Below are 16559 nucleotides of genomic sequence, written 5' to 3' on the forward strand. Positions count from 1 at the left end.
ATCGGACCGCGCTGCTGGCCACAGTGTGAGTGTCTTAGCCGCCGGGGAGTTAAGCGGAGGGGCTTGCCGCTGATAAGCGAATCTTTATCACACATCTTGTGAGTATAACTTTTAAATTGCGGAATAAAGAAGTTTTTATGTTAATGCACTATGGAGCGCTCCATGTTTTTGTTGTAAAGTTGCTCTCTTTCTGCACCTGCTAGCGTAAAGATCCTGCAGGGAAGGTAAGCTACAGCCAATTATCCTTGGCAAGCCAGGCAGTTTAAACCAGTGAGAGAATATCACTGCAAGAAACTAATACAGATTATCATTCCAGGAATTGATTTTTAACAGATCATATGCCCAGGTGAACAAATCGTCTATTAAGAGCACATAGGAAAAAAGAAGAGCCGACGTGGACGGATCAGAAATCTGAAAGGTGGGATTCAGACAAAACCTCACACATTCAGAAAGAAATTCTGCCTTGGTCTCTGAATTTAGCCTTTTAAAGCTCTTAAAGACACAGGACCCAAACTCGACAAAATCGTACAAATCAGAAATTCCGTCTACACTGGGGTTTTGGGTTGGGCTGTTCATACTGTAACGATTTTGGAACTTTCTCCGTGATCAGCGCACAACGCGTGCGCTGACACGGCGGAAATCCTCCACAAGCATGTAATTGCAGGCACCCAGCAAAAGGTGCTACGCACCTGTAGAGGGAAATTCCTGTCGGCAGATGGAGCTGGGGAGTGCAGAGGAACCAATCCTCTGTACCTCCACAAATGCCAGACATGAATTGTACGAAGCGCAGAACGCAATCGCAAGAGAGGCGATTGCAAATGAAAATGAGCAAAGGGACAGGTTGTATGTGTGTGCGCCAATCCAGTCGCCACCCCGCGACCGCGCACACACAACAGCAGATATGAAATAGGAACGCGATCGCGAGAGGTGCAATCGCCAGACGTGACACAAGGCAGATCAGAATAGAATACGAGGGTAGCAAAGGCACAGCAAATAAAACAATCAGGAGATACGGAAAACAACAAACGCTAGCTAACCGCGAACACCGCACTCATTCGCAACAGTGCACGCGGTTATGCGCGGTCTCCACGTGATAAGCACAATAGAGACAAGCACGCCTAACTAACCATTAACAGACAAACATGAAACAGAGGACGCGAGCGCTTGCTTAACGGTTACTTCACCGAGCCTCCAGCAAGCGTAGCAGACAAGACAGACACACGAAAATAGGGACAAGCGAGAGATAGGATCCACAGCACTAGCGAAAAGTGGCTAGCACGATCCAGGTACAGAGTAGCAGAACAGAAGGATCCCTGGCGCTAGCGAAAAGTGGCTAGCGCGATCCCAGAAGACAGAACAGAAGGATCCCCAGCGCTAGCGAAAAGTAGCTAGTGCGATCCCAGGAGACAGAACAGAAGGATCCCGAGCGCTAGCGAAAAGTAGCTAGCGCGATCCCAGGAGACAGAACAGAAGAGATAGCTGGTAGCAACTGCTGCACCAGCTATACTCCAAGAACAGAGATCAGAACCATTTCCTGTCGACCACCATAGGGACAGGACAATGGCAACAGGCAAGACAAGACAGAACAGGCAATACAGATAATACAATCCTAACTGCACTAGGGAAATCTGCCTAGCGCAGATTCAGGAATTACTCTAAGCTGATGTTCAAACAGAGAGCAAGGCTGACACCCCACCAGGAGTGTTGCATAGGACGAAATCCTTATGAACAGCCAAGCATTGTGGAAAAGACATAGTACTTATAGTACACGCCTCCAATGAATGTGGCCAGGCAATTTGCATGACAACGTATGCAAATTCCTCTGAAAGCACAAGCTGCAAAACTGACAGAAGCTCTTCTTTCCAGAGTCCTGCAGCATGCAAACCTACACAATGGTCAAAGGGCTGCCTGCCTGCACAGGCAGCTGAGCAAATCATCACAAAATTGTACATATTACATATATTGTGCTGTAACTATACCTATCCTTACTCTCACACAGAGCCCTCCCTGTACCTATCCCTAACCCCTAGACCCCCGTGGTGATGCCTAACCCTAACCACCCCCCTGGTGGTGTATATTGTACTGTAACTATACCTAACACTACTCTCACACAGAACCCTCCCTGTACCTATCCCTAACCCCTAGACCCCCCTGGTGGTGCTTAACCCTAAGACCCCCCTGGTGGTGCCTAACCCTAAGACCCCCCTGGTGGTGCCTAAACCTAAGACCCCCCTGGTGGTGCCTAACCCTAAGACCCCCCTAGTGGTGTCTAACCATAAATCTCCCCTGGTGATGCCTAACACTAACCATATACACCTGGTGGTGTATATTGCACTGTAACTATACCTAACCCTCCCTGTACCTAACCCCTAGACCCCCCTGGTGGTGCCTAACCCTAACCACCCCCCTGGTGGTGCCTAACCCTAACCACCCCCTGGTTGCATATATTATACTGTAATTATACCTAACCCTCCCTGTACCTATCCCTAACCCCTAGACCTCCCTGGTAATGCCTAAACCTAACCATCCCCACCACACAAACACCCTAAACACATATAAACAATAATATATTTAATCCTTAAAATACTTCACTACAAATAACATGAATAAAATAATTTATATTTTTGTAATAGAATAAATAGCCTTAAAATAGCCTTAAATCATGTATACATTAATATTATAAATAGAGAAAAGTATATATAAATATATGCAATACAATAGATAGCCTTACAATCATGTACACATTAGAAATCTTAAAATAACAGTAATATTAAAAGCAATATTTTAGTAACTATAATCAACGCATTATAAGTGTAAAAACAAAGTTAATACCAAAAGCGATGTATTTCTAATACAAGAAGGTTGAAAAACGGTATTTAAGCATTATACATTTGAAAACGAATTTTTAAATGATCAAAGAAGTATAAACGAAAATTTAGTTGTTATACTTTTGTAAGCGAAGTTTTAAAACGAATAAATAAGTAAAAACTGCTATAAGCGAAATTTAAAAACGAAAAAATAAGTATAACACAAAGTCAAAACGAACTTGTAAACGATATTTGTTATAAACCTTATTCTGTAAACGAAAACTTTTGTTAACACGATCCCTGTAACCGCTATTTCTCGGCTCCCTTTTTTCCTGTCGGGCGCCGAATAGCCGATATTTTGCATTACAGTCTATGGCGGCGCCTTTTTTGTCGACTATCCCTGTGCGCCCTTTTTTACTAGCACCCTGTCCAATATGGTCCTTGATGCTAATGATTTATCCCTATTGAATAAGGGTCTCACTTTTTGTCCTGTACAGGAAGTGGGAGATTTTGAAGTATATAAGGACCTTCAACTGTATTTAAGGAAAGTTTTATTGAAAAGTATTTATGATTCAGATTTGACATCCTCCATGGGTGATGAAGCAGGCTTTACAGACATAGATGACTTTGATTTGATAGAGGGGTTGGAGGAAGAGGAGTTGGGTTCAATGGAAACACTTCCTGCCCATAAAAAAATGAAACCAAAATCTATATTTATCCCTTCCATACAAAATAGATCATTGTCTCTGTTGAATGAATTGGTCAAAGATGAGATTCGACATTGGAAAGATAAAATTCAGGCCCCAAGTAATCTTACTTATACTGAGCGTCAGTCATTGAAAAAATTGAATAGAAATGAGAAAATCATAATAAAAAAAAGTGACAAAAGGGGAAATATTGTGATCATGCCTAGGAAAATGTACATTGATAAGGTATACAGACAGCTTAACAATATTGAATGTTATGAGAAAGTCAGGGTTAATCCTTTCCCTTGGTTAATCGAACGTTTAAACTACAAATTACAATGTGGGTACCTGGATCAGGTACTCACGGAAAATGAATTAAAAGCATTAAAAGTTAGAGATGGGGCGAACCTTAAATTTTTGGTTCGCGAACTTCCGCCGAAGGTTCGGTTCGCGTGAACTTTTGCGAACCACAATAGACTTCAATGGGGAGGCGAACTTTGAAAACTAGAAACACTTATGCTGGCCAGAAAAGTGATGAAAAAGATGTTTCAAGGGGTCTAACACTTGGAGGGGGGCATGGCGGAGTGGGATAGATGCCAAAAGTCCCGGGGAAAAATCTGGATTTGACGCAAAGCAGCGTTTTAAGGGCAGAAATCACATTGAATGCTAAATTGCAGGCCTAAAGTGCTTTAAAACATCTTGCATGTGTATACATCAATCAGGTAGTGTAATTAGTGTACTGCTTCACACTGACAGACCAAAATCACTGTGTAACGCACCGCAAACAGCTGATTGTGTAGTGACGGCCATGCTGGACTGGTGCGCAACATGGCGAGATTGCTCTTCCTCAGTGATATCAGGTAATGTCTGATTGCCTTATCAACTTTCGATGGCTCTTTTTCTACCATTGTTAAAACTTAGCTTACATCTATTTTTTTTTTAATTACATTTTCTACTTGCTGTTCAGTACATGCAACGAGAATCTGTTATGGAGGGCAAGTCTGCCATTGTCACCACGGGTAATGGCCGGGGAATCAAGGTTGGATTCTGGTCCAAAGTGGGAGCCCGAGACCCATGCTGTACCTGCCCTGACCGTGCTTTGCAGACCAGGCATCTGTGGTCAGATGGACCCTTGACCCAGCGGAAGACAAACCAACTCGAAAGCATTTGCCAAGAATGTTTTATGGAGGGCAAGTCTGCCATTCATTTAACTGTGTGAAACTTTCGATGGTACTAGTTTCTCAATACCATGGTGACTGACCATGGGTAATGGCCGGGAAATCCGTTTTCTATACCGTTCCGGAGTTGGAGCCTAAGAAAGGGCTACCACCACACATCCAGGCAAGGAAGGCAGCAGGCATGGCATGCCCGCCCCGAGGTAGTGACCAAAAATAACAATACGGGAGGACTTTCAAGGCCCTGCTGTATATGACACTGATAGACTGTACTACCTTTAACAAGAATCAGTTATGGAGGGCAAGTCTGCCATTGCGAGTGACCACGGGTAATGGCCGGGGAATCCTGGTTCGATTCCGGTCCGGAGTGGGAGCCTAAGAAACGGCTACCACCACCACACATTCAAGGAAGGCAGCAGGCACGCTGTGGGCAAAGGATCAGGAACGGCTACCACACACATCCAAGGAAGGCAGCAGGCATGGCATGCACGTCCCGAGGTAGTGACCAAAAATAACAATACAGGAGGACTTTCGAGGCCCTGCTTTATATGTGAAATGAATCAACTTTAAATCCTTTAACAAGAATCTGTTATGGAGTGCAAGTCTGATGGTGCCTTCACTGCGATTCACCAGGTTGGTCTCCTCCTCAAGGAGGCGAGAATCTTTTATGGAGGGCAAGTCTGCCATTGTGATTGACTACAGGTAATGGCTGGGGGATCCTGGTTGTATTCCGGTCCGGAGTTGGAGCCTAAGAAACTGCTACCACCACACATCCAGGCAAGGAAGGCAGCAGGCATGACATGCCCGCCCCGAGGTAGTGACCAAAAATAACAATACAGGAGGACTTTCGAGGCCCTGATGTAATGAATCAACTTTAAATCCTTTAACGAGAATCTGTTATGGAGGTCAATGATTCCATCATCACCCTCCTTTATGAGAATCTGTTCTGGAGGGCAAGTCTGCCATCCATTCAAGTGAAAGGTATGCACTGACTGCCAGGTATAATACAATATACAGTGACAGATGCAATGAAAGGTATGCAGTGACTGCAAACAGCCATTTGTGTAGTGACGGCCGTGCTGGACTGGTGCGCACCATTACGAGAGTGCAGGTGATGGGGGCTTTACAGCCCATATGGTCGCCCGGCTGATGTAGCTGAATGACAGAACAGTGACTGTCCAGCTGATCAAATTTGTTCTGACCACAGTGAAGCAACAACCTTATTATCTTTGGTGTGCCAACCCCCGAGACATTCATATAGCCGGCGGTCATTGCTTTATTGTGATACACAAGTCCCTTCACCGCGGCAAGGTAATGATCACAAAGGGGGATGGGCACATGTACATACCTTTTGTTTTGTTGTTGCAGCCGCACGCAGTGCAGCCAGAAAAATTAGGCAGGTATGTAGACGCCCCAGAAAAATTAGGCAGGTATGTAGACGCCCCAGAAAAATTATTATAGTGGCCGCTGCTAGCGCCTGGAGTCCTGGACCCTGTTGGTGGTGGCGGAGAAGGCAGTCAAGTGGCCGGCGGGAAGAGGTGCTGTGTGGGGAGCGACTTAGTCTTGGGGCAGGCAGCCAGTCACACGGCGTGCAGGCAGAGATGCTGTGTGTGGGGACTTTGGGCGGGCAGTAGCCCTTCGGGATCCATGCCTCATTCATTTTGATAAAGGTGAGGTACTGAACACTTTTGTGACTTAGGCGACTTCTCTTCTCAGCGACAATGCCTCCAGCTGCACTGAAGGTCGTTTCTGACAGGACGCTTGCGGCAGGGCAAGACAGAAGTTGGATGGCAAATTGGGACAGCTCTAGCCACAGATCAAGCCTGCGCACCCAGTAGTCCACGGGTTCATCATCGCTGCTCACAGTGTCTACATCCACACTTAAGGCCAGGTAGTTGGCTACCTGCCGGTCCATGCAGTGGTGGAGGGTGGATCCCGAAGGGCTACGGCAAGGCGTTGGACTAAAGAATCTCTGCATGTCCGACATCATCATGAGATCGCTGGAGTGTCCTGTCGTTGCCTGCGTGGACATGGGAGGAGGATTACTGGCAGTGGTACCTTTATTGCGTTGTGCTGTGACATCACCCTTAAACGCATTGTAAAGCATAGTTACCAGCTTGTTCTGCACGTGCTGCATCCTTTCCGCCTTCAGGTGAGTTGGTAACAGGTCCTCCACTTTGTGCCTGTACCGAAGGTCTAGTAGCGTGGCCACCCAGTACAGGTCATTCCCCTTGAGTTTTTTTATATGGGGGTCCCTCAACAGGCTGGACAGCATGAAAGACGCCATCTGCACAAAGTCGGATCCAGACGTACTATCCATCTCCTCTTGCTCTTCCTGAGTGGCGTTACGTAAGTTCTCTTCCTCCCCCCAGCCAAGAACAATAACACGGGAACGTGGAGCTGCACAAGCCCCCTGTGACGGCTGCTGCGGTTGTTCTTCTGCTGCCACCTCTTCCTCCTCCACAGAAACACCTTCCTCATCATCCGAGTCTGACTCTTCTTCCCCACATGACTCCTCTTCTTCCTCCTCCTCCCCCCTCTGTGCTGCCGCAGGTGTTGAGGAAACATCTGGTCCAGATGAAAATTGCTCCCACGACTCTTCCTGCCGTAACTGTTCCTGTTCACGCTCCTCCACAGCTTGATCCACCACTCACGGCACGCTCCAGGAAGTAAGCGTAGGGGATCAAGTCGCTGATGGTGCCTTCAGTGCGACTCACCAGGTTGGTCACCTCCTCCAACTGCCGCATGAGCCTGCATGCATTTCACATCAGTGTCAAGTTCGGTGGCCAAAACATCCCCATCTCCCCAGATTGTGTCCTTTTACTGTAATTGTACAGGTACTGGGTGACGGCTTTCTCCTGGTCTAGCAGGCGAGAGAACATGAGCAGGGTCGAATTCCAGCGAGTCGGGCTATCGCATATCCGGCAAGTTGTTTCTCCGCTGAATATCCGCAAAGCGTGCCATGGCCGCGTAAGACCGCCTGAAATGCCCACACAACTTCCTGGCCTGCTTCAGGACACCCTCTAAGCCTAGGCACTTTGACACAAATCTTTGAATGACCAGATTCCACACATATGCCATGCAGGGTACATGTGTCAGCTTCCCCAAATTCAAAGCGGAAAGGAGATTGCTGCCCTTGTCACACACCACGTTGCCAATCTCCAGCTGGTGCGGGGTCAGCCAGTGCTCCACCTGTTTGATAAGAGCAGCCAGGAGAGCTGGTCCAGTGTGACTCTCCGCTTTGAGGCAAGACATGTCTAAGATTGCGTGACACCGTCGTACCTGGCATGCAGCATAGGCTCTGGGGAGATGGGGCTGTGTAGCGGGAGAGGAGATGGCAGCACCACTAGAGTTGAACTGCCACTCAACCAAGGAGGAAGAGGAGGACGACAGCGAAGAGGATGTAGCAGGAGGAATAGGAGAAGAGTTGGCAAGAGGCCTGCCTGCAAGCCGTGGAGGTGTCACTAGTTGGTCCGCTGCGCAGCCACGTACTCCCTGCTTGCCATCGTTCACCAGGTTGACCCAATGGGCTGTGTAAGTAATGTAGCGGCCCTGACCGTGCTTGGCAGACCAGGCATCCATGGTAAGGTGGACCCTTGACCCAACGCTGTTTGCCAGAGAAGGCACCACTTGCCTCTGAACTTCACGGTACAGTTTGGGTATCGCCTTTCTAGAAAAATAAGTGCGGCCTGGTATCTTCCACTGCGGTGTTCCAATGGCCACAAATTTACGGAAAGCCTCAAAGTCCACCAGCTTGTATGGTAATAGCTGGCGAGCTAATAGTTCCGCCACGCCAGCTGTCAGACAGCGGGCAAGGGGGTGACTGGCAGAAATTGGCTTCTTCCGCTCAAAGATTTCCTTCACTAACACCTGGCTGCTGTGGGCAGAGGAGCAGGAGTGAAGGAGGGTGGCTCTGAAGGTGCAAGGGAGAAAGCGGCTGAAGATGCTGCACCTGAAGGAGGAAGAGGAGAAGGAGGGTGGCTTTTCTTTTGTGTGGTTTTGTTCAGGTGTTCTTCCCATTGCTGTTTGTGCCTTTTCTCCAGGTGCCTTCGTAAGGCACTTGTCCCTACGTGAGTGTTGGCCTTTCCACGGCTCAATTTTTGGAGACAGAGAGAACAGATGGCTTTACTCCGATCTAAGGAAGACACATCAAAAAATTTCCACACCGCTGAGCCACCCTGGGGTGACGGCCAGGGATGCTCATCCGGATTTCAGATATCCGGGTAACCTGGATATCCTAACTTTTTTCAGCTACCCGATTCGGATTCGGATTCCGGATTTTTTAAAAAATCCGGATAGCTATCTGCAGATATTTTCATCCATGATCCGGATATCCGCGGATTTGCCAGATATCCGAATCCAGATAACAGGTTCGGTGAATAATAGTGTCCGTGTACACACACACACACTCCTCCTCCTCCTCCTTCTCTCTCTCTCTGATCTTGCCTTTCAGGGATTTGTAGGCTGTCAAAAGCAAGCCCACATACATTGGCCAGGAATCAAACCCAGGTCCACTGCTTTGAAGGCAGCTATGCTCACCACTATATTACCGACAGCACTACATGCAGAAGCCGGCCTAGCATGTACCATTGTGATATACCCAAGAGAAAAATGAGCTTGCTTATTTGCCTAATTTGCTAGATGAAAGCAGTGGGACACATGGTGAAACTGCTTACAAGATTCAATTCAAGACTTCAGAATCAGAAATATCATGTGCCCCCCTGGATGATGCTGGTGTAACACACACAGCAAAGGACAGCAATTTGAAGTCTGGAAGATCCCAGGGCAAGGGTGGAAAGGATGAAAAGCTGGGTGGCCATGCAACCCTTCCTGCTAGGGATGGTGCATTTGGCTGTTAACCGAAAGGTTGGTGGTTCAAGCCCACCCAGGGATGGCTTTGCCTTTTGTGTTCAACAGTTGTCCGAAGAGAACCCCAGATAGCCATTTAGCAGCACTTGTGTGCACAGTGTCTGTGGCACAATTGGTTAGTTCACTTGGCTGTTAACCGAAAAGTTGGTGTTTCAAGTCCACCCAGGGACGGCATTGTGTTTTGTGAAGGGAACTAATGTACCCTACTTAAACTTGAAGATTGTATACAAATGTAAGCAGACTGCAGAGTGGCACAGCAGAAGTGTGCTGGGCCCATAACCCAGAGGTTGATGGATTGAAACCATCCTCTGCTAGGCATGATTTCATTTTTGCACCTCGCTTTATCGCATGGGCAAAATGGTTTCCATAGCCCTGTAAGAGAAAGTGTAATAAGGGCCCTGCCGTAACATAGATATTACGATAGCTAAGACTACTCCTGGGCCTTTCTTGTAGTTGAAGAGATGAGTGAAATGGCTGTAATGTTAGTTGACCTGGGTTTGATTCCCGGCCAATGGTGATATAGCGGTGAGGAGAGCTGCCTTCTAAGCAGTGGACCTGGGTTTGATGCCAGGCCGATGTATGTGAGTGTGCTTTTGACAGCCTACAAATCCCTGGAAGACAAGATCCTCCTCCTCCAAGGCGGAGCATGCATTTTTAGTCCAGGAGGGGCGGTGTACACCACAGCGATTAACCATTCAACTGTAGTATTAGGTCAGGGATGCGCAGCCTTCTACCCGTATTTGTTTCCATAATTTTGTAACTACCAGGCTAGCAGCTCCCATTGTGCTTTCATGTTTGTGTTTGTGCTTTCCTGTTTGCATGGTAAGTATTTAGTTATCCATATGTTTTGCATGTTTTGCTGAGTGTGTATTTGAGCTGTATAAGTGGTGCACATGAGGTGATAAGTCATTCAAATGCAGCCAATGTGGTGAGCGCTGGCTTTATCCTCTGCTGATCATTTTTGTATTGAAGGACTCAAAACACACCCTGAGCTTGTCGTACAGGTGTAATTGAAGCCATATTCCTCCTTGAAGCCTACTTTGGAGGAGAAGGTGCAGTCATAATGCTTCGTTCACATAAAAAGATGAGTTTGTTTTTATTTGTAGAGATGATGTTGGACATTACCACAATTCACCTGCTGGTGGCAGTATTTCTATGAGATATGGTGGAATTCCACTGCCTAATAGCAGGTAGCCCACTCCAGTCATTGAACTGTTATTCTTTGTGTGGACACTTTGTGGATCTGGATTGACTTGTAGGTTCTCCAATTGCCTGGGGGTTAACTTTTCAGCTGGTGGGATATGCCTATTTAAGGGCTTTTCCCAGTCTCTGGCATGGCCTAATTATTTGATAGCTAACAGTAAACTGGGCAGCGCTGTATCTGGTCCAATCCCTGTCCTTGATCTGTTGGTCTGATTTCCCTGGTTTTGACTTATTGCTTATGCTTTGTGGCAAAAGCTATTTGTCTGCTGATTGTTAGAAGCAGTATAGTGTTGTATCGTGTTAACTCACAGAAGAAGCAAAGTTTCAGGATGATACCATTTATTGGCTAACTTAGAAGTAAATAAAAAGCAAGCTTTCAGCTAATACGCCTTCTTAACTCCCATACAGTATATTAACAAGATGTTAAGACACACAGCTTATATATATTAAAAGCCAAAGCGCAGATATGAAGTCCAATATGAGCAAGAAACCAGACTAAATAGGTCTGAAATATCTCTTGTCAAGCTGGCACAGTCCGTATTACGGTAGACCTCAAGCGTGAGTAACCACCACCGCACCCTCAAGATGGAGCACTCACCCCTAGAAGTTGACCCTCTATGTCTTCAGTGCATTCAAGGAAATCAAAGCCTCCCCCTACTTATCACGAACATAGCCGCTCCTCTTCACTTCTCAATAAATAGCTTCATACCAGAGTGCACCTTGAAGAAAATCTGTAACAATAAAAACTTCCCTAGGGGGTACTCACCTCGGGTGGGGGAAACCTCGGGATCCTATTGAGGCTTCCCCGTCGTCCTCGGTCCCACGGTGGCAGCGAAAATCCTCCCGAAGCGGCGGCGATGTAAATATTTACCTTTTGGCTCCAGCGCAGGCGCAGTGTCTGCTCCTTTCCACGGAGATAGGCAGAAATAGCCGATCTCCGTCGGGCCATTCTACTGCACAGTCTCCTGCGCCTGCACAGTTGAGTGGACCCGATGGAGATCGGCTATTTCCGCCTATCTCCGTCAGAAGAGCCGCAACAGCGCCCCCGCTGGAGCCTGGAAAGTTAAATATTGAACAGGATGTCGGGTCTGTCGGGCCGCTGTTTGGAGGGCTGCAGCTAGACCCCTGTGGGACAGAGGAGGACGGGGGAAGCCTCATTAGGATCCAGAGGCTTCCCCCTCCCAAGGTGAGTACCCCCCAGGGGACGTTTTTATTGTTACAGTGTCTCTTTAAAATAAACCAATATTCTCCATAGTGTGAAACCTTATTACATTATTTATTAAAATAAAATTAAGATGGAACACTAACATTCTGTAGGCTTTAAAAGATAGCACTGAATTTTAACGGGCTGAACCCCGATCATGGGCAGTCTGGCTGGTTCTCAGCTGCGCCATCTCCCTGGGCTCCAGTTATCAAGCGCCATGCTGACCTAACTACCGCTCTGTGCTCTCCACGTACATGCATCCTGGCTCTACCAGTTTTGTCACTTCCTGCTACTCATCAAGGGGATGCGCATGCATGGTATGATGTGGAGCTTAAAGTAACGGCTCCTCCACCGTTACTTTAAGTCCCATGTCGTACCACTCATTGTAATTGGTCAGTGAATGGCCTCTCCCATGTAGTATAAGGGCCAACAGATTTTGAATACTGTAAACAGATTATGTAGGTAAGGTCTCATACTCTCATACTACATGCAAGGGGTAAAATTGGGCAGTCATCAGCCAATCAAAATTGAATGTGTGTACACTCCCTTAAGCCTTGTACATACATACAAGGAATGTTACCTGGCATTGGTTGGGTCCATGGAGTAGCTCGCAAGTAGAGTTGGGCCGAACCTCCGATTTTAGGTACGTTCGGTTCGCGTGAAGGTTCGCGAACCGCAATAGACTTCAATGGGGATGCGAACTTTGAAAAAAAAAAATAATTATGCTGGCCACAAAAGTGATGGAAAAGATGTTTCAAGGGGTCTAACACCTGGAGGGGGGCATGGCGGAGTGGGATACACGCCAAAAGTCCCCGGGAAAAATCTGGATTTGACGCAAAGCAGCGTTTTAAGGGCAGAAATCACATTGAATGCTAAATGACAGGCCTAAAGTGCTTTAAAACATCTTGCATGTGTATACATCAATCAGGTAGTGTAATTAAGGTACTGCTTCACACTGACACACCAAACTCACCGTGTAACGCACCGCAAACAGCTGTTTGTACTAGTGACGGCCGTGCTGGACTGGTGCGCACCATGGCGAGAGTGCAGGTTTTGGTGGCTTTACAGCCCATATGGTCGGCCTGGCTGATGTAGCTGAATGACAGAACAGTGACTGTCCAGCTGATCAAATTTGGTCTGACCACAATGAAGCAACGACCTTATTATCTTTTGTGTGCCCCCCGAGACACTCATCTAGGCGCCGGTCATTGCTTCATTGTGATACGCAAGCCCCTTCACCACGGCAAGGTAATGATCACGAAGGGGAATGGGCGCATGTACATGCCTTTTCTTTTGTTGTTGCAGCTGCCCTCAGTGCAGCCAGAAAAATTAGGCAGTCATGTACACGCACCATAAAAATTATTACAGCGGCCGCTGCTAGCAGCGGCCTAAAAAATTCAGCAATCCGCCTGGAGTCCCGGACCCTGTTGGCGGTGGCGGAGAAGGTAGTGAAGCGGCCTGCAGGCAGACATGCTGTGTGGAGGGACTGGGAGCGACTTAGTCTTTTTGGGGCAGGCCAGGCAGCCAGTCACACGGCGTGCAGGCAGAGATGCTGTGTGTGCGGGGACTGACTTAGTCTTGGGGCGGTATACAGTGGCGGGTCCACTGAACAGAACAGGTATACAGTGGCGGGTTCACTGAACAGAACAGGTATACAGTGGCGGGTTCACTGAACAGGTATACAGTGGCGGGTCCACTGAACAGAACAGGTATACAGTGGCGGGTTCACAGAACAGGTATGCAGTGGCAGGTTCACTGAACACAACAGGTATGCAGTGGCGGGTTCACTGAACAGGTATACAGTGGCGGGTCCACTGAACAGAACAGGTATACAGTGGCGGGTCCACTGAACAGAACAGGTATACAGTGGCGGGTCCACTGAACAGAACAGGTATACAGTGGCGGGTTCACAGAACAGGTATACAGTGGCGGGTCCACTGAACAGAACAGGTATACAGTGGCGGGTTCACAGAACAGGTATGCAGTGGCAGGATCACTGAACAGGTATGCAGTGGCAGGATCACTGAACAGGTATGGAGTGGCAGGATCACAGTACAGGTATGCAGTGGGCTGAGGGCTCACTGAACAGAACAGGTATGGAGTGGCAGGATCACAGTACAGGTATGCAGTGGGCTGAGGGCTCACTGAACAGAACAGGTATGCAGTGGCAGGATCAATGAACAGGTATGCAGTGGCAGGATCACAGTACAGGTATGCAGTGGGCTGAGGGCTCACTGAACAGAACAGGTATGCAGCCAGGAAGAAGTTAAGCCTAACTAATCTTTCCCTATATGAGAGACTGCAGCAGCTCGCCCTACTCTCACTAATGCAGGCACACGAGTGGCCGTAATGGCCGCCGCTGCCTGCCTTATATAAGGGGGGGTGGGGCTCCAGGGGCTAGTGTAGCCTAATTGGCTACACTGGGCCTGCTGACTGTGATGTAGAGGGTCAAAGTTGACCCTCAGTGCATTATGGGGCGAACCGAACTTCTTCCGCAAAAGGTTCGCGTGCGGTACCCGCACGCGAACCACCTACGTTCGCGCGAACCACGTTCGCCGGCGAACCGTTCGGCCCAACTCTACTCGCAAGTGATGTCACGTGGCGGCTGGGGTAATCATCATCTGTTCCTTTTACTCCGAGTGGAGCATAGAGCATTCATAAAGACATTCCATTCAGATCTATCTGTTGCTTTTCTCTTCACTTTCTTCCAAGTTTTTCCCATCTTTTTAATTTCTTCCACTAATCTTCTCCATGTGTTTCACCCCCTTCTTCTAGATCTCTGCGGATTCCATTCTAGAGCTTTTCTTCCTATTGATTCCTCTCTTTTCCTGAGTGTATGGCCTGTCCAGTTCCATTTTCTTTTTCCTGAACTAAATTTCTATTGGTAGTTTGTTGGTATTGTTCCACAGTTGTTCATTTGCCACTTATACCGGCCATTTAATATTCATAAGTCTCCGTAGACACCTGTTTACAAAGATCTGGATTTTTGTGGAAATGGGTTGTGTGTGACCTTCCAAGTTTCACTTGCATGTTAGAGGACTGCTTTCACATTAGTGTTAAAAATGAAAACTGTTTTTCTTTTTTAGATGTATTTATTTCTCCATATACGGTACAACTGGATAAATGCTCAGTTTGCTTTCTTTATTCAGATTTTTGCATCATCTTCTTCACCACCATCTCTGGTAACCACACTTCCCAAATAGGTAAACAACTTCATCAGTTCTATTTCATGTCAATATTCAATCTCTCTGTAGTATTGTTTATCCTAATTTCTTTTTTTTTGGCATTGATACACAGTCCTGCAATGTTTTATTTTGTAACCTTTACAGTGTTTCTTTCATATCTATATATCTTTGAGACAATTAACAGATGTCATCAGCAAATTCTAGATTTTCCAGTGTTTCTATCATTTTACTCCTTGGCAGCTGAGGTAAGTGAGATGAAAAATGCTTTTGGACAGTGATCTGCTGAATAGTCTGTTGGGCTGATTGCTGGCCTACATGTAAGAGGGTATCAGGGGCTGTTGAACACATGTTAGGCTCCCAGCATAGGGATTGCTATCAGCCTGCTCAACCAAGTTTCATCTAGCGTGTGTATGAGACTTTCAGCTACCTATGGTTTTATTTTCTGCGTATAAGCTAAAAAAGTAGGTTAAGTGTTTTATTGTCTAAACTGAATGATAGTCTTTTACAGCCTGACCGTTTTAAGCCAAAATATATTAACTATTGATCTTTTTTCCATCTCTACCCTGCACTCCACAGGAAAGAGTTTTATGGCTGTAATTCCTTATCAGTGAGGATTAGACTATAGTCTAACTATGTCCTGACTGGAGAGAAACTCTCACTTGCACACCTCAGGAGCTTTTCACACTGGTTGTGAGGTGTTATGGGTCATTTTACCACACCTCGCCGCTATGTTAATGAAAGCCTATGGGTGCTTTCATACAGCATGCAGTACAGTGCACCCGAAGTCGACGATCTACCACGAGCGCATACCAACCTTACCCCGTGACCTCTGCGACGACATGCAGCAGACCGGAAGTCATGTAAGTCTATGTCAACGCAGGAATTAAAAAAATAAAGGCAATGGCGACGTGCATCCATGGAAATGTATTCTTACAATACACTTTCGTGCACTTCCGTATTTCCCAAGCCGGAAGTTACCGCAATCGAGCATCACTTTCTGTTTGGATGTGAGCCAGAAGGGGATTACCGCCAATCCACAGTCTAAATCCGGCCTCAAAGTTGAACTCTTTCCAGCAGAAAAAGAAGAAAATGAACACAGCCTAGTTATTTGTATGCGTGGTACTGTGCATACACACCTCTCTCATCATGTCACATGTCACCATAAGTACATCCAGAGATAAATTATAGAGGCATAGGCATGATATTATTAGTGACCTGTTAGCCATTTATGTGAATGCAAGATGTAGTGTTGGCCCCTTGATGCGGCACATTGTGGGAGCAGCCGTGTTGGGTAGGGCAGTGGAAGACATGACTACTTAGTAGGGGCAGTGTTATGTAAATCTAGAACATGCCCACTAATGCAGGAAACTGCATAATCAGTGTGTGTCTGTGAAAAGCTGCTAAGTGCACAGAAGTGGTGCACTAATTAT

Source organism: Hyperolius riggenbachi, chromosome 6, assembly GCF_040937935.1.
Source record: "Hyperolius riggenbachi isolate aHypRig1 chromosome 6, aHypRig1.pri, whole genome shotgun sequence".
NCBI lineage: Eukaryota > Metazoa > Chordata > Amphibia > Anura > Hyperoliidae > Hyperolius > Hyperolius riggenbachi.